Raw genomic sequence first — 25,654 nt, forward strand, 5'->3', positions numbered from 1 at the left:
TGCTCAGTTATGTTCATAGCAGCATTATTTTTCAAGCCAGAATCTAGAAACAACCTAAATGCTCCTCAACTGAAGAATGGATAAGGCAAATGTGGTACATTTATATGATGGAATACTATACAGCAGAAAAAATAATGGCATCTTAAAATTTGCAGGCCAGTGAATGGATCTAGAGAATATCATATTGAGTGAGGTAACCCAGACCCAGAAAGACAAATATAACATGTCCTCACTCATAAGGGGCTTTTATACATAAAGCAAAGTAAAACCTGTCTTCAATTTACAATCCCAGAGAACCTAGACAACAAAGAGGACCCTAAAAGAGACATACATAAATCTACTCTACATGGAAAATAGCAAAAGACAAAATCTCCTGAGTAAACTGGGAATGTGGGGATCATGGAAGAGGGTAGAAGAGGAAGGGAGGGGAGAGGAGAAAAAATATATAGTTCAATAAAAGCATTTTTTTAGAAAATAAAATATATAGAATGATTTAAAAACTTGTTCAATTGATGCCTTAAACAAAAAAAAAGAACTATTGGCATGTTACTATTTTCAAATATGAGGGTTCTATGCTAGTCAAATTTTGAGGAACTGGCGATGGAGAGATCTACTTTTGGGACATAGAAGCTGATTTGGTAATTCTGATAATAAGCATTTCTATTTTGTTTTTATTCCTCCCTATTCTTCTACTAGAACCTATAAGCAGGAATCTTACACTTTCACTGAATCTTGATTTGTTTTCAAAACTAATCTTTAGGAAAATAGTTGAGATTCCAGATTGGGCTCTTAGGTCCTACACCTCTATGGAAAGAACTCTGAGCTCAATAAAAAGTCCAGTAGAGAGTCCTGAGGGCTGCAAGAAAAGCCAAAAGGGCATGTGGGCTTCATGTGGCCTTCTTGCCACAACAGAATGAAGCCATCTTGGATTTTCAGCCCATCCAGGCAATCCCTAATCAGCACCATAGAATCTCTATGGTGCCCTCTAAGAGAGAAGTCACCAGAGTGAGTTCTGCCTGAAGCTCCAACCTATGGTGTCACGATATTTCATGTTTCTACTGTTTGGGATTATGGGGTAACTTGCTATATATCAACAGATAAATGAAAAAATGTCCATTTACTTCTTATATAACCAGCTAAACATTAACACCTGAGAATCATCTTTTAATAGCTCCCCTTTTAACCATTATAATGACAATTCTTGATTTTCAACTTGACTACATCTGGAATTAACAGAAACTAAAGCAGCTGGTACATCTGAGATTGGGGAGTTATTTCTTAATTAATTTATTTGAAGTGAGAAAACACATTTTTATGCATATTTTTTGAAGTGGGAGGATCCATCTTTAATCTGGATCATATTGTCTGCTGGCAGCCTATATAAAGGACATGGAACAAGGAATCTTGCTCACTTTGCCTGCTTGGTCTTGCTTTTGCTGGAAAGTCTCTTTCTTCACTAACATTGTAGCCTACTTCTTCAGGATTCTGGTATATACTGAACATCAACTGAAACATCCAGCCTTGTGGACTGAGCAGTTTTTGGATTCTTGCAACCTGCATTGGTTTAGCATCATTGTTGGATTAGATGGACCACAGTATTTAAGACATTCTCATAAATCATATATGTGTGTATGTATATATATGAGATTATATGTGTGTTTTTATGTAAATATACATGTGTGCTTTGTGTGTATGTGTAATGTATTATTTTAAGTTCTGTTTTCATAGAAAACCCTGACTAATAAAACTATACATAAGCTCTGAGATATTTTTCTTCTCAGAAACAAACTGCTGGCTCATTTCCCAACTGATATACTAAGAATCATATATGCAAAGTATTTATCTGTTAGCCAGGGACATGCCATTTTGTAAAATACCTACATTATGGTTGAACTGCATCAATTCCAGTATCTACAGAAATTTGCATTTCCATAAGTGAGGTAGCTTATTTGCCTAGATTCTTGTCTTCCAGGTCCCACCAAAGCTCAATAATGGCCAAGCATGAAACGTCTTTATTGATCACCTTAACTGAACACTCATTGGATACCTCTACTAATGGGAAATTGAGGACCAAAAAAGAAAACATTTCAATGCTCTTGTCACCCCTACTCCTATGAAAGCTACAAGAAAGGACCCACAGTTCCAATTCTAACATGAGGGCCTGACCTCTCCTCAGAGCCACAGTCATGCTGCTGTCTGTCTGTCTTCTGTCTGTGGTACTACTATCTCTTCTAATACATTGCTCATTAAAAAGACACTTCATCTCTGCGTACCTCACGTGCTTCAACCCCCAAGCATTGTAATATCTCCTGAATTTAAAATACCTTAAGTCATATGGTAAATTCTTTATGTGCAGTTCAACAAAGAAAAAGATGAAACTAGAGTAAGTCTGACTTTAGAAGTCAATCAGATAGGAACAGTAATTATACAGCATGGTCTCCCTGTGCGATATCAATGTTAGAACATGTGCCACAGTTCACCTCCAAGGACAATACAAAACCCTGTCTGTGAACAATAGCATCTCTTTTGGATACTTATTAATGCACTAATCAAAAATGAACCCTTTGAAAAGGTTTCGTGTTCCGTTGGGGGCTGGGATCGGAGTGCTGGGAAAGAGTTGTTCCACCCACCTTTCAGATGAATGAGCAGCACTCCAAGAGGTAATGTACCACAATACATTTTCTTTATTTTGAACTATTTTGTACCTTCAGGATCATTAGCCTTATGTTTTTTGAGTTATCACACCTATCACTTTAAATGTCTCCTGCTTGATGGAAAGACATTGATTGTAAGTTCTTTCTTCTGTGAATAATCCTGTAAGACTCCCCTCATCGCCCTGACCTGCTATCTACCAAAATCAAACAGATGACTGTGTTCATTTGAATTATTCTAAAATAAAAGAAATAATGACCGAGGAAGGGTTTTCTATAACAAAATCTGTGCTGTAAAGTATTGATTTTTTTTCTGAGAAAACTACATTTGTGTTACAATGAAGGTCTTTCTTTCAAGTTTCAGGATTGCTGAAAAATGCAAAAGGAGCTACCACTGATTGTCCTGGGCAGGTATCAACATAGGCACTGATTTATTTTTTTAATTTTTATTCTTATTTGATGTAGTCAAGTAACTTTTTTAAAGTGAGCATTATTTTGGAAATATGTGAGTTGTTTCATTACTCAGTATCATTCTGTATTTTAGGACATCTACAGACATGGAAATAAATTTCAGTTGGGATTTAATGCCATATGTTAGTTATAGTAACTTACTCATTTAAGACATTGGTCTATATAATTCAAGACCTTAAATTTTATTTATTAATATTTGTGAACTGGAAGTAGATGTATAATTATTTCAGTTTTCAACTTATGTCTTAGTAATGAGTTCTAAATACTGAATAACAATTCTCTCTCATGCATGCACATATCTATAACCACCAATGTGAGTCCATTTCATTCTTGGTATCAGTGCCAAGCAATGAAAAAGATAGCTGAATTCAACCTTCAAAGATAATAAACTATAATATACATGCAAATGGGTGAAAAGCCCAGAAGTTAATGATCCATGCCTTTCATAAACCACAAAAACAAAAGTGCAGCCCAACTTGTTTCTCATGGAGTACAGATCCCAGCTTTCTCCAGAGACAGGCAAACGACCCAAGCTCAGCACTTAGATGAGCTTGGGAAATGACAGGACACACCTTTATGTCCCTTCTCAACAGCACTTTATTTGGAAGGGCAAAAGGAGTGGGAAGTATGCTTAATTGAGGCAGTAAATACTAGGCTGTAGCAGATTGTTTTACTGTTAAATACAATAATGGGTTTTTAATGGCGGCTGTCCAAAATTGCAGTGGAGAAAAATGGCTTATTAGTAATAATAATAGCTGACACCTTTATCTTCAAAGCATTCTACAAATATTAGTTCATGAATCCTCCAAATGCCACTGAAGGGGACAGTAGATGCTCTTCATAGCCTCAGTTTATAGCTGGTGAAAGAGGAAAATAGAGGATAACTTTCAAAAGGTTTTGTGCACAGATGTCAATTTCCATTTAAACAATTCACATCAATTTTAAAACAGGAATGGAAGACATTCTCTGTGATGGTAGCCCCCACCAGCCACACATTTTTTTTTATTAAAGGGGCAATGTTTAAGGTCAAATCCAATTCATTTGACCTTGACTCACAAAAGCACATATTAAGGTGCACCTGAGCACTTAGTCCTTTCATTTAACTTAAGCACATCAACTGTGTAAAAAATCTATTCAGCCTAAATCAACTAGAGGCAGAAACTTGCAGACATAGAAAAGTTAGACAGTTGAGACCCTTTGATAGCTATCTCCTCTAGGGATTTCCAGAAGTCATAAAGCGAATGGGATCAAGGTCAGTTTTGAAAAGTTGTGTTTAGTTTTTATTTTAATCCGTTACTCTGATCTCTACAGAAAAACGAGCACATTTCATATCACAGAACAATAACAAATAACTCCAAGTAGTCAATTAATTATTCATGCCCGTATAGGCTGTAGGCTGCAGATGGTAAAGTTATTATTTCTGTTTCCCTGCTTATTGCCAAGTCAAAGCTGCAATCTTTGAAGGATTCTGTACAGCATCACATTTTAGCTAGTATATGAATTTCGTGATACCAGATGCATTGTATAGAGCCAGTTAAAAATATTTATATTCACAACATAGTGATAAACATACTTTTTGACAAACCAAATACATATTATATACTATAGAAATATATATCATCTCTATACTCTGGAGGAGAAGACAATGGTTAAACAAAGGTCCAACAGTGTATACAGTGGGAGAAAATAGAATCTCTAGTCAACACCAAAAAGGAAACAACCACATTCTTAACAACCACTATCAGTTTCACAAAAAAAAGAAGCCTGTGGAAGTCAATCAGCATTTAAGAATACTATGTCCCGGGGCCCTGGTGTCATGCCTTTCATCCCAGCACTTGGGAGGCAGAGGTGGTCAAATCTCTGTGAGTTCAAGGCCAGCCTGGTCTACAGAGGGAGTTCCAGGACAGACCCCAAAGCTGCAGAGAAATCTTGTCTTAAAAAAAAAAATAAAAAATTATAACCCCCCAAAAGAATGCTATTGGTATGTGCATACTAAAAGACTAACAAATCTTTATTTACTTCTAAATACTCTGACTAAAAAACAAGTTCCCCCAACTCCCAAGTATGTTTTATCAATTCCTGAAAAAGAATTGTATTCCTTTCCTCTTCAACTTTACATTGCTTCACAAGTGCCAGTAAAAACAGTGTTATCATTAGGATCTAGATCATTTTAAACAACAACAAAGTGGGATAGGGAATCTACTCTCTTTAACAATTATTGTCTCAATTCAGAAATGCCAAACACATAATGTAGTTGGGTATATATACATATGTATACATATAGCTATTCTAAATATTATACATATATATTGGATATATACCCAATATTATATATAAATAATATACATACAAATATATATATACAATATCCAAATGTGAGAGAAATACTTGCACTCTGGTATTATAGAGCAATGAAAGCATTTCTTCAGGAACACAGAAATGGTAAAGATGGTAAGAACAATCTAGCGAGAGAGCAAATGTTGGCTTCCACACACAGTGGTACTCTTTTTCTGCCATAAGAACTACCATGGAAACAAATGCCTATGAGGTACAATTTGAGAGGGAACATAAATGCACCCATGATGTCGTCAACTTGAGAAAATACAGAACCACATAGGAGACAATCCTGTGTTCATGCTTGTGGGGGTTATTTTGACCAGATTAATTAAGGTAGAAAAACCCACTACCCACTGTGGGCTGGTTGCACCATTCTCTGCATTGGATCCTGGACCACATAAAGAAAGCACAGCTAAGCAGACAGCAGCAGCCCTCATTGCTTTTTGTGACCCATTGTTTTAAGCTCCTGACTTTCCAACTTTCACACCACATACCTAAACATGATCCCTATTAACTCTTTCCTTCTTAAATTGGCATTGTCAGGGCATTTAATCTCAAAAGAACTGTAACTAAGATTGTTGTCCTCACTCTGCAAATGTCTCTCTCAATGGTCATTCCTCACTATGATGCCACTGCATGAAAGATTTTAGTGCTTCTTTTGACATGACACCACAACTAGGGTATGTATGTGCTCTATATGACTTTAAAACACTCCTTCTCTCCCTTTCTCACGTTTGCCTTGAATAACTAGGTACATAACAAGTAAGTTTGGATAGATCACGAGGAACAATGTTCATCTTTGGGGAATGAAATTTTGGGAATCAAAAAGTCTGAGAAAAGATGCTGACACAGGATAGTGGCCTCAAATGCAGCACAGAGTAGGAATGAAGAGTTTGGGAAAGGGAAGCAGATGTTTCTGACGTTGAGCCCTGTCACTGTCACTTGCCAGCGATTCTGTGTCATTTTGAACAAGGCCCCTTTTATGTCTGTGCTACTCAACTTAAAATGGGGTATTATGACAAAAGTATTTTCCTCAAGTTACTAGCATGGGGATTGTGAAACACTGGGTAAACATTTGACAGTGATAGATGAAATTATCTGAGTAGCTTCTGTTTCGTCTTTACTCTGATAGCTAGCATGAAGTGGGTATTCCACAAATGCTTAATTCATCGATGGGGTAATCCATATAAAACTCAGGCAGATCTCGAACTCCTAATCTCCATACCTCACACTTGCTTGGTTTGCAGATATTTGTGACCACGCTCAGCTAAATAAATAAACCTTCTTAAAACGACTGGTTACTTTCACTGACCCCTCTCACCTACCAAATCATACAACTAAATAACAGAAAATTAAGGAAACTTCATAAAAATCTGCTCTCTAATTTGGCCATGACTGAATTCAACCCTGGAAATGTAAATGGTGACATTTGTAGTATTTTCCTAGGTTCTTTACAGCCCTCAGCAGTTCACATATTGTCTATCGATTTGAAAAGAAAAAAAAAGGAGAAAAAGGTAAAAAGTCACCACTGTTTGTATGTTTTCTCATAGATTTCAAAGAAGGAATCAAATAAAGAAATATGAAGGCAATAGAGTAAGCATTCAACTGCATTATAAATGACATTATCTGAACTTTTAGTCCTATTCCCTTACCTAGCTGGTTATTTGACTTTAAGTCAATTTATTTTTATTGTATTAAACAGGCTACCAGCTTCCCCTCTTCTATTAACTACATTGTTGTAAAAGTCAAGGATATGAGAACATTCTCTAAAAAGCATACAGCCTTGTATAATAGAAGATATTAAGATTTTAAATGGCCATTTCATGAGTAATTTTTTGAATTAATGGGAAAGCAGTTTTGAGTGGTAGAGGCCTCAAAAAGGTCAGTATTTATTTTCTTTCCAACCTTTTTTGCAGATGAGATTATTTATTTTGGACCCATTGAGATGCAAGAGAGATGATAATGAATAGATATTGTCATTTTAGAGTCTTTAGCAAAGGTCTAACACAATAGCACACTCTTTTCACAATCAACGCTAATAGCATCATCAAAAATTGTTGCATTTTTCTTACCTACTTCTATTTTGTCATGGAGAATGCCTGCTCCCTTAGCTTCAGAAACACAAATTGCCCAGCAATGTCCCCTTGATCGGTTTCTTTATTCTTTCCTTGTGTATATGACTTTGCCAAAGACAGGGATGCCCTGAAAAGACCCAAAGGTCTAGACTGCAGTGGTGGCCATGGTCACTGTTACTCGAGCCTCCGCTTCCTAAGCGCAGGTACCATGGTCCCCAAAGTTACAGCAGTTTTCCTTGGGGAAGGACCTCTGCTCAAAGAGCAAACCTGACTCCGTCGAAGCTGTCCTTGACATTCTCCCCCCTATTGCATCAGCCCTTGTCTTGGAAAACAGGGGATGGACAATTTGTTCTGAAGGTTGGAGGCCACAGCTGAAGCCCATATGTGCACATGAGCTCATCCATCTAGGGTGATAAAAATGGAGGAGGAAACAATAACAAATGAAAAGGGCTAAAGATGATCATAAATGCAAATTTAATGAGACTTGTTTGTGGTCCTTCAAGCTGCCCTTTCATTGCTCACATTTTATAAATTGGGAGCATCCAAAGTGAACTAAGTGTCTTTGCAAACCTATCAAGCCTGATCTACAGTGGACTTTCCTGCAACCTGCTGTATTCTAAGCCGGCTTGACTCTACATACTAGGCCCTTTTAGTTTAAGATGGTGGGTCCACTGACTACTCTGCAGAAGGAGCAGTATCTACTGGAGCACGGAGATGACACTGTGTTGTGACTAGACAATAGTTATGTGCCTCTGTCAAAAACCCCAGGTTCTACTCAGCTCTTCTGGTGACATCTGTTTCCACCTTACAGGGAAGGCCAGTAACATCCTCAAGACTGCTTAACAAACTGGCTGATTTTCCTTATCCCTGTTAAAAAATATGTAGACCCTTATTTAAAATCTCTTCAATTGACCCTCTAAAATATGAAAATGCCAGAAGAAAAAGAGACGAAGAAGAGAGAAATATCCCAAAGGAGTATGCCATTCAGCCATTCAATTTAGACCAATAGCATTCTCTAACACTCACAATCTCAGGTCAAGTTATATGAATTTTTCCAAAATAAGACATATAGAAATCTTAGAATCTCTACTTTTTACATATATATCAAAATTTTAAGTAGAAGTTTTTCAGAACCAGCCACAAAGAACACATATTAAGCGTAGATTCACTACAAAGGTTGTCTATTTGAATCCTAGTTAAGTTTGCCCTTTTATTTGACAATGCTCAAGAAGTTTTTAAGCTGAAACTCACTTGTGTAGTTATTTTATATAAAGCTAATTACTCTTCCTGCCTCATTTGAAGCCATAAGGTAAAACACATATGTGTTCAGACTTCAAAAGATCCAGGCGTCTTGATGTTTAAGCCTAAATCTATGAACCGAGTAGAAGCACTTAAATTCATTGTGGCTTACTCCATTCATCCCCCAAATCACAATAATGACTTCTTTTCTACCATCTTCATAGACATAGCTGGTTGAAAAGATGATATTATACTTAGTAAATGAAAAGAGCATTTAATATCATTTCAATTAATAAGGTGTTGCTTGATCCAAAAAGTTTAATAAGAAAAGTCACACAGGCTGACTTTTCTAACCACACTTCATGACAACAGAGCGACTCTGTCAATACTCAGGCCTACAAGACCTTAGGGAATACCTATGCAAACCTACAGTATTCATGGCAGGACAATAATTTAAACAGCTCTCTCTAAGTACTTCTCATTTCAGCCACAACTAAGAACCAACACTCATATTTTTGGTTGTGAGTCTAGCCTTTAACAGTAGAGTCATCTCTCCAGCCCCTTTCTGAATGTAGACAGAGGACGAGTGCGGGGGAAGGGGAGAGATGAGAAGTGAAGGGCTGTAGCACGACTAATAAAAACCCAGACACAGAAATTGGGGTTCAACCCAAAAACCAGAAAAGAAAATCAGAAAAGCCACTAGAGAAGTCTTAGCACTACCAAGGCTGGGTGACTGCAAACTAACCACACTAAACCTTTCTCTCCTCCCATTTTATATTCCTTCTAGTACTGGGATTAAAGGCATGACTCTCTAAAACTGGGATTAAAGATGTGAGCCAACATCACCACCTGAATTTGTTTCTGCACGATCTTGTGTAGTCCAGGGTAGCCTTGAACTCACAGAGATCCTTTTGATTCTGTTTACCAAAGCCTGGGATTAAAGCTGAGTGTCAGCATTGCCTGACCTCTAGTGGCTTTAGTTTTGCCTCTAGTCTTCAGGCAAGATTCATTTATCAAAATACAAATAATATACCACTGCACAGGGCAGGGGTGATGGGATGGGGGGGAACTGTGGTCAGTATGTAAAATAAATGAAAAAATGTTACTTAAATAAAGTAAAAAACAAATAAAAGAACCACCACTCAGGATCTATGAAGGATTTGACAAAGAAGCTATACATATATGTGCATATAATTAATATAAGTGAAATTTGATGGTACCATTACACACAGGTCATGTTTGTTCACACGTAAAGGGCTACACAAGCACATATTTATCTGTCTTTACTTCTTCACACATTAAAATGATATAGAAAGATATAAATTAATCAAAAAGCTGGAAATTATTATGAGCTCTAGATAAAGTGTCTCACGTAATGTTCACAGTAATAAGCATGAACTCGGCGTGTAAGCCATTTTTACAGATAAAATCAATCTGAAATTAAAATGCCTTAGCTTCAATACCTAAGAGGGCCCTTCAATTCTGAACCCCAGTAGCCTAACTACAAGGCCACTGCATTTCATCATCACAACAATGTGCTTTCTACCATGCCAGGGACTATAAGGGTTTATGAGGTGCATAAAATGGAACACATGCCCTCAAAGAATTGACAATCTGAGAATGGAATTGTGATGCACACTAAAAATCATAGTGTGTAGAAAAAATGGTGGGATTGTTGTTCTGAGACTTGGGGGAAAGGGGATTACAAGAGGAGAGTCAGCGGTTATGTAGATTTCTATAACCACGGAGAAAATAAGATACAAGTAAACATCAGACAGGAAAATATGGTAAGACAAAGTCAAAGCACAGAATGTACTGATGCATTTTCCAAATTCGATATATTTATTATTGTCATCACTATCTGCCAATGTCACTTGAGGTGACTATATCTACCTTAAACTTATTCAATTGCCAGTGCAACTGATGAACCACAAATTTCCATCATAACTTGAAAAATTTGTCTCACCTCAAATTATTTTACCTCTGGCTCTATGCTTGGTTTTTATTGAAATTATTTTTATGAACACACCTACACAAAGTCCTACTGATTTGACTTTCAAAAGAAATAAACAATTTGTATTCTTTTGATGGGAACAATTTGTATGGAAATAAACAGACATTGTTTAGTAAAAATTGTGAAATATGAAAACAAAGTAGACTTTTTTATATTTTTATTGTTTAAACACAATGAAAAGGTAAGTAGGATCATTTTGAATCCACAATACATAAAAATCTCAATTAGTTATGGTCTACTTGTGCACTCCCTAAAAACATTCATTAACAAAACATAATTTTTTAGTGTACTGGATAAATATACCAGAAGAAATTGCAGAATAATGTTGGGTTGCCAAGCAACCACAGCTCTACTCTTTCTTGTTTGTGATCAATCTGGCTCATTCAACAAGCTTCCTAACATACTGCTGGAGAATTTCACTCAATTTGATTTTCGTGGGAAAATTATAGTGACTTTTGGTAACACAATAACACTTTCATTCTCCAAAGATAAACGTAGATGTTCTTTTGATCAGAGGCATGTGTTAATTCATTATTCTCTACATGGTGCTAATGAGAAAGCTATAATTAACTTACCACAAGATTGCAACACACATACAATAAACTGTAGCAATTAGTAATGTTTAAAGTGCAAACCAGCCCCCCGAATTAGAAAATGCAGACTCTTCCTTTTAAGAAATATATACAGAAAAGAAAAAACATCATATCTAATTAAATTGAGAATTGTTTCCAGTCCCTCCCAAGGGAGAGGAAAGACACGTGATCTCCAAAATGTGAGCGATTTCCCTTTAATAGCAGAGAACATGGCTCAGTGCCAAGTCTACTTGTAGGTAGGCTCCAAGTGCTGGCGAAAAAGGTAATCTTTTCTTTCAAAGAATGCTTAGCACAATATTTTCCAGGAATGAGAAGAAAGAATATTATGCTTTCACTCATTAGCTGTGTTAACTTAGCATATTGTATGTAAATCACCATAATAATTGCATTCTCTTCAGACTGAATTACTTAGGATGAAGCTGTAATCAAAATGTTCATAATTGAAAATACAGTATTCTCAGAGTTGGTTTGAAAAATAGCATGGAGCACTGATTGAATCAGAAAATGTAGTTTGCCAGTGCAAACAGCCTCTGTAGAAAGACAAGTTCATCCTCTTGATTACACCTGGACACGTTAATTAGTTCCCCAAATTCAGGACTCAACACCCTCCAATCTGTCACGTTTGCTGCTGCTGCCCTTTGTCTGGTGTCATAAGCATTTTTCCAAGTGCACGCTGCTCAGATTTGTAAAGGAAAACAGAAAACGGTGAAAAGTGAAATTTGTGTTTTCAGAGCAGATGACATCCTATCATAGTGTTGGCTGTCATCAATCAAGGGGCAAAATCATTTCCAATAAATAGAACATTTAGTGCCAGAGCTCCTGGGAAACAATATGTAAATGATCACGTGGATTTCAGACAAGCTGTCACACTAATTCCTCCAGGTCCCTTTAGAGATGACACAAACTCTGGAGGTGAGTGCTGCGAAGCTTACTGGGGAGCATTACTCCACTCTTGGAACTGATGCTCATAGCATCGTTTTTTTTGGGGGGGGTGGTGGAATCATCCCTTCCAATCAGACATGAATTCCTCTCTGTTACTTTATTTCCCTTTATCAGTTAAAACTAATAGGTCAGCTCTTTCTTATTTCCTCAGAAAAATGGACCAGGCTAAATTATTTCAGCAAAGCAATTTTAGATCTGCCTTATCTCCTATCTTCAAATATTTTAGAAATAAATACAAAGGGCAGGTTTCTTTACAGATAATGCATTTCTCAGTGGACTATATTCCAATAGGAAATTCATAAAGATGTTTGAGATACTAGTATCTACCTGGCATGGTTGTCTAAAATCTACCAATGTATACACATATTTTAGTAAGGAAATGTTTTCTCAAAGATGATTTAAAGCGAGTTGCCTAATTTGGGAGGAGCGCATTAACACAAAGATACCACCCATTGTGGATGATATGAATTCGGATTGTACAGTGCCAGATAAGTAAGACTGATACAGCCATGAGGTGCTAGCAAGGAAGGAAGAGTTCTGCAAGTTTAAAAGCAAAATGTGTGTTAATCTTCATAGTCCTATGCTTCTATGGCAGAGGCACTTCCTGAAAAAGATTCTAGTCAGCTGCTACAGCCAGTACCTGCAACGGCCTAGAAACACCATCTATCTTTGTGTATCAGATGTCAGTTACTCGGGAGCATTCAAGTAATGGCAGCAGGACACTTTGCCTTAGGATAGGTGAATCATCGGAGCACTGAAGACCCTGAGAAGGACGATCCAGGTATATATTAGACTCTACAGCCAAATTAAATTGTCAAGGCCGTAGATGGGTGCATCACAGAGAGACTGAAACTGAGACAAGTCTAGCTCAGCATGAGCAGATGAGACAAGAGCTCAAATCCTAGATGGAAAATTGAGGAAGAAATTGGATTTTCTTGTCACCAGCTTTTTTTTCAGGGGCCGCTTTCTGCCCCCGTTCAGAACCAGACTCAGCCAATCTAACAATTGCTCAGTTTTCTCTTTCAACCTGCTATAAACAAGATTTACGAATTGAACTGGTTATTAATACATTTTACAAATATTATTTTCTAAAATTAGAAAATACAGAATTCTGCCCTCCATAAAAGTACCGAGAAACGATAATCTACCATTTCGCATTAATTTGAGGATTAATTGTACCAGAAATACCATCTAGAACAGCTCACTTCTGAATGATTGTTATTCATCAGAAAAGGCAGGTAAACTGCCCACCTTGAATAATTTCAGTCCAGTCTTCCAACTCAAAATGAGATGTATTGATACCTATTGTTTAAAGAGGGAAACTGAGGCATGACGTAAATGACACTGATTCACACATCCCAGAGGAGGTTGAGCTAAAATTCCAAACCAGATGAACACTCCAGGAGACTACCTTGAAGTACCTGCAAGAGTTACCTAGCTCTGCTCCTACACCTTCGCGCACGCCCTATCTCCCCCTTTCCCTAGCCTAGCTTCATCCGGAGCGTGCTTTTGTGCACACACCTTCAGCTGGCTGCCACTAGCAGGCTCTTCGCAGTTCTGGCCAGCGGGGCGGTATTGATCGCCTTTCTCCCTGGGCTGAGTTAGGGGCTACCTCCCGCCCCAGGTGCACAGGACCACGCACACCTGCTAGTGCTTGGTGGCTAATCAGTACTCGCGCCCACCCTCTCCGCCATACCTCAGACCACCCGCCCAGCTCCCTCTGGATGCACACTGGGCTCCAGTACCTGGACCGTGATGCTGCCGCTCCTCCCGCCCCAGATTTTTCGCAGGAATTCCTCAGCCTTTCCCCCTGGCTGAGAAAGTGAGGTTCTTAGCAGCCAAAGGGAGTGGGGATGGAGAAAACGACGTTTTTCCCCCCTATCCTCTCGGCTCCAATCCCAGCTCTCCAAATTAATCACTTGCTCCCTGCTCCCTCCCCATGTACACTTTCACTCAAGGGAGGAAAAAGGCGAGAAAGACAGAGACAGAGAAAGAGGACAAGGGGAGACACAAAGAGGAAAAGGGGACTGTCCATGACTGGAATCCCCAGCTCCCCCGCTCGGTTACCAGGGAGTCATGGCAACCAGCCCCCCCCCCCCCCATTGCCGGCTTGCCCTCTCGCCCCCACCGCGTTCTGTTGAGGTGAAATGCTCTATGCCTCTATCTTTCCCAAACCCGGCGGTTCACAGATCGCTCATCCCAGGCTGGAGGCATTTGGGGACCGCCACTGCAACCAAGAATTATCTCTAGGGACTAGCAGTTAGATAGGGGCTTTAGGGCCGGGGTGAGAGAATCTGGACCTCCAAGACCTAGAGGTGGACAGTGGAGAGATGTGGAGGACTTGCCCCCCCACCCTTCTTCCTCCCAGATGGCTACAATCTACAGGAGGGTATGCATCCTCTCCAGAGGGTAAGGAAGGGGGCGGTGGCTATGTAGGAAGAAACAGGTCAGCCTACGGAAGGTTGAGAGCTTAAGGGTGCGGGGGTCCTGGAAGATGTTTACTACATCCAGTGACCTGGAGCTGTCAAAAATCCAGCCCTAATCACCTGCGTCGGAGGTGCTAGGAAAGGCGGCGCCTCTCCCCAGGTTAGGGAAGGGACCTCGAGCCACTCCCATTTTGGGCAAGGATGGAGTCCTGGATCGTGCACCATTTCCCTTTCAGAAGAGTTGTTCTTTTCCCGGGAGCAAGCCCTTGATTTTCCATCACCTCGCTCAATGAGTTGACGAAAAGACAGATTGAGAGAGCCCCATTCCTAGCAAGGCACGCGCAGATATACTCACCTGAGCCTCCTCTGACGTCCGGTCTATCGGGCACCTTCCCTTGGGAAAACTTCTCCTTAAGCTGGCTCACAGAGGCAAAGGGGACTAACAAGGTCCAGAGCCTCTGGGTGGATCCAGGGGAGTTTCTAGTTGGACGCTCTCCGCTGATCCACACCCCGGTCTGCCCACAGAGATTCCGTCTGTCCCCTCTTGCTGTTGGCACAGGTCTCCAGAAGGCTGGACCTGTTCGAGCTTGCACCGGTATCCACGCCCTCCTACGAGAGACTGGCTTGCGCCTCTCCTCCGCTGTCCCCCGGATCTGCTCTGCCACCCCTCACCCACACAGCTTCTTTTCCCTCCCTTTTACACACTCTCCCTTGGGACAAGAGAGAGTTACAGGCTTTAGATTTGGGTTTTATGAAAAGCAGGGAACAAAGACAAAACTTTGCTTGTCGTTTTCAACATCTCGAAGCCAAAAGAGGCAGAATCGCTGCGGGGTTTGCTTGCCAGCTAGAAACCAAAAAGAAATCCCTCCCCTCTGCTGCATCTCCCACCCTTCCGCTTTCAGATTCCACACACAGGCTTCCAGTCTGTTTTACCCCGTTGCTGCAAGGTGGAGGGTGTGGTGCCTTGTACCTCTTTGAAAAATATCTTGCTGGTTTTACTTCCTCATTGGGTGGAGAGGGTTGATGGAACTCTCAATTTAATTTACAAAAGAGGCATCTCCAGTAGCTGTCAAATCAATCAGTGCAGGCATAAATCTAAAGCGCTTCTACTGATATCTAGTGTACAATTTGTGCACCGCTACCATCTGTACTTCAACAAATTGGCCAGTGACATTTTCTTATTTACTCTCTATTAATTCAATGTGACGGAATAAAGCTTTCTTTGCTCACTCCCTGTGCAGAAGTCCATTCCTGGTGCCTTATCTATCTCTCTTTACCGATAAACAGGATGTTTGTTTCAGAGATGCACTATAGGGAAGTTACAGACATTGGCACTATAAGTGGTGTGCACACTCCTTCATTTTTCATGAACACACTGGTGATAATACCCAAATGTTCACTCAATATTGCTTTAAAAATATCCTGTTGCATCTAAGTGCTCTTTGATGGTAATAGAATTACTGACTTCTAACTTTTCCTCTGCTGAGGCTGTGAGATTGATCTTACAGTCCTGTTCTTGTTCTCCTCTAGTGCAATAAACAATGAGGACATTTATTGCTGCGTGCTACCCTCCAAGTCGGATGCCCCTACAGGGATCAACAAGAAGGAAGGGGACTCAAGAGTTGGCCTCAGAAGCACTTGCCTCAAATATCTTGGAATGAATAAATGGGCGTTTCCATGTTCATAATTGATAACCTGGAGGCCTCAATGCTGCCAGTTCGTGTGTGGGCCCAATTCCTACTGCCTGCAAGTGAGGGCAGGATGTGTCCTAGGTTTAAATTGTGCTACTGGAGTGATTCCACTGCCCGAGGCATCATTATTCATGCCGCATGTTTTTGAAAGTAGAAACAAAGAAAACTGAAATAAATTCCAACAAGGAAAGGACTGAGGCTGTAGGAAACCATTTCTTAGATTTAGGAGCCCCGAGAGAAACACAAAGCCAAGTTGGTCTCAAATTTACCACCTTCTGGGGTGGCATTTCCTGGGCAAAAAACCTGAGAACTCTATTTTGGCGAGAGTAACAGAGAACTTTTAAAGATTCAGCTTGCCTTTCATTGGTTATTTGTTTGCCTGACACATTACATGGGCAGGCAGATTATAAGTAAAAAGATGGTAGATAGATAGATAGATAGATAGATAGATAGATAGATAGATAGATAGATAGATAGATAGACACATTTGAAGAAAGGTGAGGGAAAGGAGAGAGGTATGATTTTCCAGTTTGCTTTGTGTTACTAAACAATTAAACTGAATTAAAAAAAAGATTGCATCTTTCTAGCTGAAATGTCCTAAACTATATTAGGTGATACTAAAACACATTACCCCAAATAAAAAGATAAAGTGTCAATCTTTTATAAATGTTCAGCTTACACACACACACACACACACACACACACACACACACACACACACACACACACTTCTGAGTCTTGGATACTACATAAAGCTGCATATAGACTGGAACATTGATAATTGCCTGTGGCCAACTGGAAACTGTAATTAAGTAAGCATATAGTAACTCACTTTACCCTAGGAAACCAAACTTTCGGGAAGAAAAAGAGGAGGGAAAAATGCTTAGAGAAAGGAAGAGAGGGAAGGAGAGATGGAAGGAGGGGAAAATGGAGGGAAGGAACGAGAAAGTAAGAGACTATTTTTTTCAGAGGTGTGCTAAGTAGAAGCAGGTACCTTTAAATATCTGTATCCAAGAATTACCTCAGAGCTACGATCTATAACAGGCTTTTCTTTTGGGGGGCATCAGCTAGCTCCCAAATCATGACACAGAGACTTATTATTAGTTTTAAATGTTCAACCTTTGCTTAGACTTGTTTTGTATTCGCTCTTATACCTTAACATGTTTCTTGGCATCTATGTTTTGCCTCAGGGTTTTTTCTTCCTTCCTTCCTTCCTTCCTTCCTTCCTTCCTTCCTTCCTTCCTTCCTTCCTTCCTTCCTTTCTCCCTCCCCCATCCCTCTGCCTCTTTCTTTCTCTCTCTCTCTCTCTCTCTCTCTCTCTCTCTCTCTCTCTCCCTCCCTCCCTCCCTCCCTCCCTCCTTCCCTCCCTCCCTCCTTCCTTCCTTTCTGTATATCTTATTTTCCTGTTGTCTTTATGTCTGGCTGGCAGCTACCTGACTTCTGGGCCCTAGGTGTGTCCATCTCGTTCTCCCATGTTCTCTTCTTCTCTCATTCTTCTCCTCTCTGGAGTCTAGATTTCTTCTCCTACGTATTCCTTCTACCTGCCAGCCTCACATATCCTTCTTCTGCCTAGCTACTGGCCATTCAACTTTTTATTAGACCAATCAGGTGCCTGAGGCCAGCAGGGTGAACCAAATGCAACACATCTTTACATGATTAAACAAATGCAGCACAAACAAGTGTAAATCTTTACGTCATTAAACAAATGCATTATAAACAAAGGGTTATATCATTCGCAAAGGTAGCAGAAACAAATGTAGCACACCTATACAGAGTTAAAGTAATATGCCTCAGCAGAAACAAATGTAAAACATCTTTGACTAGTTTAAATAATATTCCACAACAATGATCTCTGCATGAACCCATAGTTCTCTATGCAGTAGCAAATGCAAGTAGCACAGTCATGCTTGCTGGCCAAAGTGACAGCCTCCAGCAAGTCTGGAACCAGAAGACAGTCTTCATGCAGAGTGAAAGGCTGTGAAAGGTACCTTCTGCTGCTGCTTTGAGCCTCTCCCCTGGCTCCCTCTCTCCTGTCTGACACTTCTCCACTCTGCACACCCCCCTAATCTATAAGAGATGCAGGGGAAACACTACCTTTTCACAAGTCACGCAGAAATCTGATCACATTAGCTTCAAAAGGTGTGAATTTTCTCTCTTGTGATGGATGAAGACCCTGCCAATTGAAAACACTACTACTGGACCACAAAGGAGGGGGGATGGGTTTTTCTCATAAACAGAAGCAGAAGGTGAGAGAGATAGGCCAGTGGACTGGAAAAACACAAAAGATATCAAAAGCTCAGGCATTTTTCTGCTTTTCCTTCTGATTTACTGCCTATCCTCTGCCTGAAGCATCATTTGGTATCATTCCCAGTGCTGGGGCTATTGCAGGAGTATTGCCTTTTGGCAAAGCCAAGCAGCTAGAGATAATGGCATCATTCCTAGAAAAATTGTTTAGTGGAAGAGTTGTAGTGTTGGAAATGGCACTGCAGTCTAGCAGTTCCCAACAGTCACAGATCGACTGGGATTTTCTGGCCAACTGCTGTAATAAAAGGAAGGCAGGATGTTCCTCTGAGGAAAAGATCCTTCAAAGGCAACCTTGGAGACACAAAGCAGCCTCCTTCAGGTTAGAAACTAACAAAGCTGAAGACCAGAACAGTGACTCGGCAGAACCACAAAGAGCCCATATTCCTTTAACTTATCCTTTCATTCGTGAACAAAAGGACATGTATTAAGAATCAAAGGACAATAATTCTGAGACAAATAAGGTAAACCTCCCCTGTTTCATGCTATGGATCATTAATATATGTAATCTGGCCCTAGGAACTCATAGACTCTGATATGATTAGTGAATTTTTTAAAGGGCCATGAAATTATATGGCCATTAATAACCTTATCCTCTGGAACTAAATCAGCAGTAGGTGCTACCAAATCTTACAGTTTGGGTATTCAGTGACTACTTCTGCATATCAGTAAGATGTCCAACCCTCCAATCAGAAATGTCTGACATGACTAGGCTGCTGTGCTATTCGTGGTTGCTCCAAAGTCCTGTTTCATCAGAATTCATTTCAAAGACCTGCAAACTGTATTATAGGGTAGTTTTTCAGTTGTTGAGAGAAGTTCTGGTATTTTTAAATGATGGAAAATTTATCTACACCCCTCCATTTCCAATGTAATAAAAACCAAACCAAAACACAACATTTTATCCTGGTAAAATATTTACCCATAGCTTCCTTTCATATTTGCTGATTGTATAGTTCAGAAATTATTTTCAAAGTTATACGGGTGGTTAGTGGATTAGGATATAATGATAAACATCACCCAATTTTTGGTGTCATGCCATTTAAGAATATAACAAAGCAGTTTAAGGTAATATTATATATCTCAATTCTGTTGTAGGAAACAAGACAAAGAAAGGAGAGGGGCAAAATATGAATGATGGTCTCAGAAGAGACAAAATAGTCTTACTTCCTCATTGTCTTTTATTTTGTATTACTGATTTTAAAAATAGGTTGGAGAAAAAGTAAATACCAAATAGATTTGATTAACATAAAGTTTGTAGAAAACATTGACTGTTCCCCAATATGTTGTTAGTTTATTTTTGGTTAAATGGCTACCTACCAAGTGGATGATTAAGTTGGGCTTTATGTTTAAATTCTTACTAAAGAGACACAAAGAAAAACAGATGATTTCAGATTATTCACTAAAAGATAATGCAGACTTACTCTTTTAGTTCTAGTTATGCTGAGGATTACAAAGAGACCTCATTAACCTAAATCCCTAAACTGCAATGAACCAGTCTACTTACTAACATGAAATTTTGAACATTTCTTTCTTTAAGCCAGTCTCTCAGAGTCCCTTTTATGTAACAACATAAACTCTAAGTAAGACATCTATAGCTTTCATTATGAGAATAATTTCAGAAGTAAATCAATAATGGCCTACCATGAATATTTCTTGGTTTTACTTGCCCAGTTCATTTACAGTCATTCAATTTAACCAACCCTAGGAAAACATCAACCATGTTTACATGGCTGGGCTAAAGCTATCTCCAATGTTCCCTTTCTTTCTTTTCCTTTCTTTCTTTCTTTCTTTCTTTCTTTCTTTCTTTCTTTTTTTTAAAATTTTTTGAGACAGCTTCTCTGTAGCTTTGAAGCCTGTCCTCCTGGAACTTGCTCTTGTAGACCAGGCTGGCCTTAAACTCTCAGAGATCCGTCTGCCTCTGCCTCCCTCGTGCTGGGTTTAAAGACGTGTGCCACCACCGCCCGGCCCAACGTTCCCTTTCTACTCATGATCGAAGTTTACACAATAGGCTTCATTCACTAGTATTACCAATCTTTTGTGTATGTGGGCCATGGCAAAAAGGCAACAGAGCTAACATAAGCCAATGAAAGGTTACTGCAATTTGACTAATGCATGTCTTCCACATGCCTATGTGTCAAAGTCTTAGTATCAAAAGTCTCATTATTGGGTGCTGATAGAACTTTTGAGAGGTGAACTCTAGCTCGAGGTCTTTATATCATAGGAAGAAGACTGTTTAAAGGAATTGTGACTTTCTAATCCTTTTATTGTCTTCTTTGTTTCATGACTTGTGGTATAATCTTTTCTTTTTACACATATGCCTTTGATAGTTTACTGTGCTGCCATTGGCTAAACAATTTGGTGACTCAATTATGGATAAAAGTCTATCAAACTTTGAACAGAAACAAAAGTCTACTAAACCCTACCTTTTACTAGAGTGACAGAAATCAGACTAACAGAGATTTACCTGAGACTCGTGATTACACTAACACGAAAAAAGTCAAAGATTACTCATCAATGTATGGTGAAAACCAGAGAAAGTGGCTGCTTGCAATCATCAGTCTAACTAAGAATCACATGAACTAAGTAAAAAGATAACACACACACACACACACACACACGCACACACACACACACACACAGAGAGAGAGAGAGAGAGAGAGAGAGAGAGAGAGAGAGAGAGAGAACTTTCTGATATGAAGATTCATATCTCCAAGCAAGCCGACAGTTTATCCTTCAAGCTAAATCTGGAATAAAATTTGGTATAATTGCAAATGAAATAAAGACCACATCAGAAATATCATATTCCATGTTCAAGTTGGATTTAGTCTAGAAATACAAAGTGATCCAACTTCAACATAAGAAGATCAATCAATTGATCTAATACATCAACAAACTGAAGGATAAAAATGGATCGATTCATCAGCATCTCAACAAATTCAGAAAACAAATTTAGTAAAATTCAACATCTTGTAATGATGAAACTTCTCCATATAGTAGGTATAACAAAAATATAACTCAGAATATTAAAAACTGTATGCCAAATATCAGCCAGGGCTCCAGGGATAGATCAGTGGATACAGTACTTGCTACTTATCCTGATAACCAGAGTTCTATCCCTGGGATTCACAAGATGTAAGAAAGAGGAAACTCCTGGAACTAGTTATCTGACTTCTACACATGCACTATGGTACACATATGTGAAAATTTGTGTCTATATAACATACATATACACATATGTACAGACAATAAAAATATATTAAAAAATAGTATAGCTAATATCATATGTACTGCTAAGTATTAAATGTGTTTCCAGTAACACCAGAACTGAGACAAGGACTAAAGTTTCCATGACTTTTTATATCACTAGAAGGCTTAATAAGAGCAGAAGAAAGAGATAAGGATTTACTAAATTGAAAGAGCATTATATTGTCCTTGCTTTCTGAGCATGTAATCTACACATAGAAAAACCTAAAGGTTCTATCAGAAAGATGTGGGAATTGATTTTAGTAAAGGTTCAGGATACAAAGATCAACATTTTAAAGTATCATATTTATATGCCAGTCATGGATTTCCTGGAAAAAAAAAGAAAAGAACAATCCCTTTCATAACAACTACAAATATCTTGGTAAAAGACTCAACCAAGAAAAGTAGAGATCCCTACAAAGAAAATTCTCAAATGCCCCTGAAAGAAATTGTAAACAACACAGGAAAATCAAAGAAAACCCATGCTCAGATATCAGAAGAATAAACACTGTTAAACTGAGCAAGATTCTTGTATGATTTACATTTTTCATTGCTGTTACTAAATATCTGGAAGGAAGCACCTTGATGACGTAAGGACTTATTTTGCCTCATGGTTTAAGTCCCATTACAGTCTACTGTGGCAAGAAGGTATGGTGGCAGAACCATAAGTTGGTTGGCCATGTAGTCAGTGAATAGAGACAAATGTCTTTATTAAAATGGCTTACTCCCGGCCGATTCCTTTATACATAGTCCATGTCTCCAAACCAGGGACAGTGTCATCCACACTCAGTGGAATTAAATTAAATCTCTGTGGAAACCTTCTCACAGACCCATCCAGAGGGCCGAAGTCTGTCTCCTACATGACCCCAAATCCTAACCATTTGACAATGAACATTAATCATCACACACTGAAAGTCATCTGTAGATCCCGCATCATTTTTTCTCAAACGTCACTTTCATCATGCCAACAGAAAAGAAATTCCTAAAACTCATAGGCAACCACAAAAGCCAAAGTAATCTTGAGCCTAAGCAAAACAAATATAAAGCTGAGACATCACAATACTTGACTACAAAACACGCTATGAAACTATCGGAACCAAACACCATTACACTACATAAAGACAGAGTGATAGAGGAATGGAATAAAACAAGAGCACCCAGAAGTTCACCCACATTCATGGAGCCAATTAGTTCTTGATATAGGCACCAAGAATATACTATATAAATTGATTGCCTGTTCAGTAGATGACCTTGTCAGAAATTAGATGTGAGCATGCAAAGGAATGAACCTAGCACATACCAAAATGAAGTCAGAATAAAAAAATTAAGATAAATATGAAACTCTTCATTTACTATAGGAAAACAAAGGGGAAACACTTCAAACTGTTGATACAGGGAAAAATTTTTTAAATAAGACCCTAAAGATATGGACTTGAACATATACACAAACAGAAGATGAGATTATGACAGCAAGAAATTTCTGTACAACAAAAGAAATCATAAACAGAACTAAGACAACCTAAAGAATGGTAGAAAATAATTTTCAGTTTATTGATCTCAAAGAGGATCAATATCTAGAATATGAATATACTATCAAAATACTAAACTTAAATCAAATAATCTAACTTTAACATGGACTAAACCATGAGGATGAAGGGATAGAGAAGACGAAAAAAAGAAGTGACTGAAAAAGTCCTGTAGACACCTGCTATTTGGTAAATCTATTAAAAAGTTAATTTTAGAGAAAGTTTGAATAGTGGTACTTTTCATGGGTAAATAATATTCCTCCCATATACAAATGGTTGCTGATTTAAAATTCTGGTACTAGGTATAGGATACCTCCCTCTGAGTTTTTGGCCAGAGAAGCCTCAGAGGTCCCCCAAATTCTAAAGCTATAGTCAATGTACTTGGCTTCTCACAGTACTATATCATATAATACCTCATTGCTAAGAATACCAGACACTTAGGCTGCAGGAATGGAGAAGTCAAGCAGGATCTAACCTCCTTGTTGACTCTCATAGGCTGAATAGTGCTATGAAAGCTACTAGAGGAAAAAAAAGAACATCATTCTTCCAACCCAGCTGTGGACTCCATGTGCTACAATAAGAACCTAACTATCAAGAAATGTCTGCCAATGTAATAGTGACATGACTATTAAAGGTTATGCCAACCACTTTGTGACTGGATTTTTTGAGTACTAGCATTCATCTCTCTTTGTCTTCTGATTGTGGATACAATATGATCAATCATATCCTGTTTCTGCAAACAAACCTTCCTACCATTGTGTTTTGTCGCATTTTGTAAACTATGAGACAGAATAAGCTCACATCTTTAAGTTTGTGTATGTCATGTATTTAGTGAGAGAAATGATAAGAGTAACCAATGCAAGCTGTATGCTAATTTATCAGGGAACTTATGTCTTGTACTGTAAATCTGACCAAGCACCAATGGCTGGGCTTATCTAGACAATAATCCACATTATTGTTATTTTGCTAAATGGACAAGGAGTCCAAATATGTATTAAAAGCTTTATTTACACCAATAGGTTAAGGCCACTTACTGCCTTTATCAGAGGAGCTATTTTCCCCCAGGGGACATCAAATAGCATAGAGGAGGTCACAGAGAGGAGAATAAGTGACAGTGAAGTGCACAGCTCTAAATGGACATCATATCCCCCCCTCCGATGTGCAGTGAGCATCATGTAAGAAGTGATATAAATAGCAAGAAGAGAAAGAGTTTAAGGGAGGAATTGTACAAAACTGTGTCTACTGAACGTGACGTTGTGACATGGCTCCTCTACCAGTGAGCTCACAGCATCTGTATTTACCTCACCAGACCAGTTCAAACCTGGAACAACCACCATTGCATCATGTATGGGTAAGGAAATCAGGAGGTTTCATATTCACTTAGAAACTAAGGGTTTATGGTGTGAAATGGAAAGATGTCATTTCCTTCACTGTTTGTTACTGATTGGTTGCTGATACTGAAGTAAGCAAGTCTATAGAAAAAAATAAGGCAGCAATGTGCAAAGGGGGTTTACCCTCAGCTAGAGCATGATGAGGTCCATGGGCACAGTAAAAAGAGAGAATGACGTGGTGAGCACGATATATACATATATGGAGTTGTCACATAATATGAGTTAAAGATCTAAATAGACACATTAAAAGAAAACACACAACAGCAAATTTGGCCAACACATATATAAAAAGAAAATGCTGAATATTAAAAATCACCATCTCTTTGATATATTATTTTGCTAAGGTTAGTGAGAATACAGTCAAAAGCTGCTGGAGACCAAGAGAAAGGGGAATAGTTTTGTATTTTTGGTGGCATTGTGAATGAATAAATCTGTTATGGAAAACAATTTGAATATTCCTCCAAATTTGACAACAGAATTACTATATGATCCATCATTTCTACTCCTGGATATATATCCTAAAGATTTTAAGACACAAAACACTTTCATGCACTACCTTGTTTGTTGCAGCATGTTTCACAGTATTTAAATATGAACTCACCCTAGATGTCCACTAGCAGATGTAAGGATAAAGAAAATGTGCCCTGTATATATATATATATATACATATATATATATATGTATACACACACACACACACACACACACACACACATATATATATATATATACACACACATACATACATACATAC

At 38.7% G+C, this 25,654-nt stretch overlaps 1 protein-coding gene across 6 annotated transcripts in view; it reads right to left on the minus strand.

The window, feature by feature from the left end:
• Window positions 1–15,567, minus strand: part of Chl1 (cell adhesion molecule L1 like) — a 207,927-nt gene extending 192,360 nt beyond the window's left edge. For 2 of the 6 annotated variants that reach the window (XM_048438481.3, XM_048438479.3), the window contains exon 1: window positions 15,104–15,567. The gene's annotated coding sequence lies outside the window, so the exon portion shown is untranslated. Of the gene's footprint in view, window positions 1–14,067; window positions 14,187–15,103 lie in introns of those variants that run through there. The other 4 variants (XM_048438482.3, XM_048438483.3, XM_048438480.3 and 1 more) reach the window with 4 other exon arrangements.
• Between the last annotated feature and the right edge of the window lie 10,087 nt (window positions 15,568–25,654).

The sequence above is a fragment of the Myodes glareolus genome, chromosome 3 (genome assembly GCF_982192425.1).
Source record: "Myodes glareolus chromosome 3, mMyoGla1.1, whole genome shotgun sequence".
Taxonomy (NCBI): domain Eukaryota; kingdom Metazoa; phylum Chordata; class Mammalia; order Rodentia; family Cricetidae; genus Myodes; species Myodes glareolus.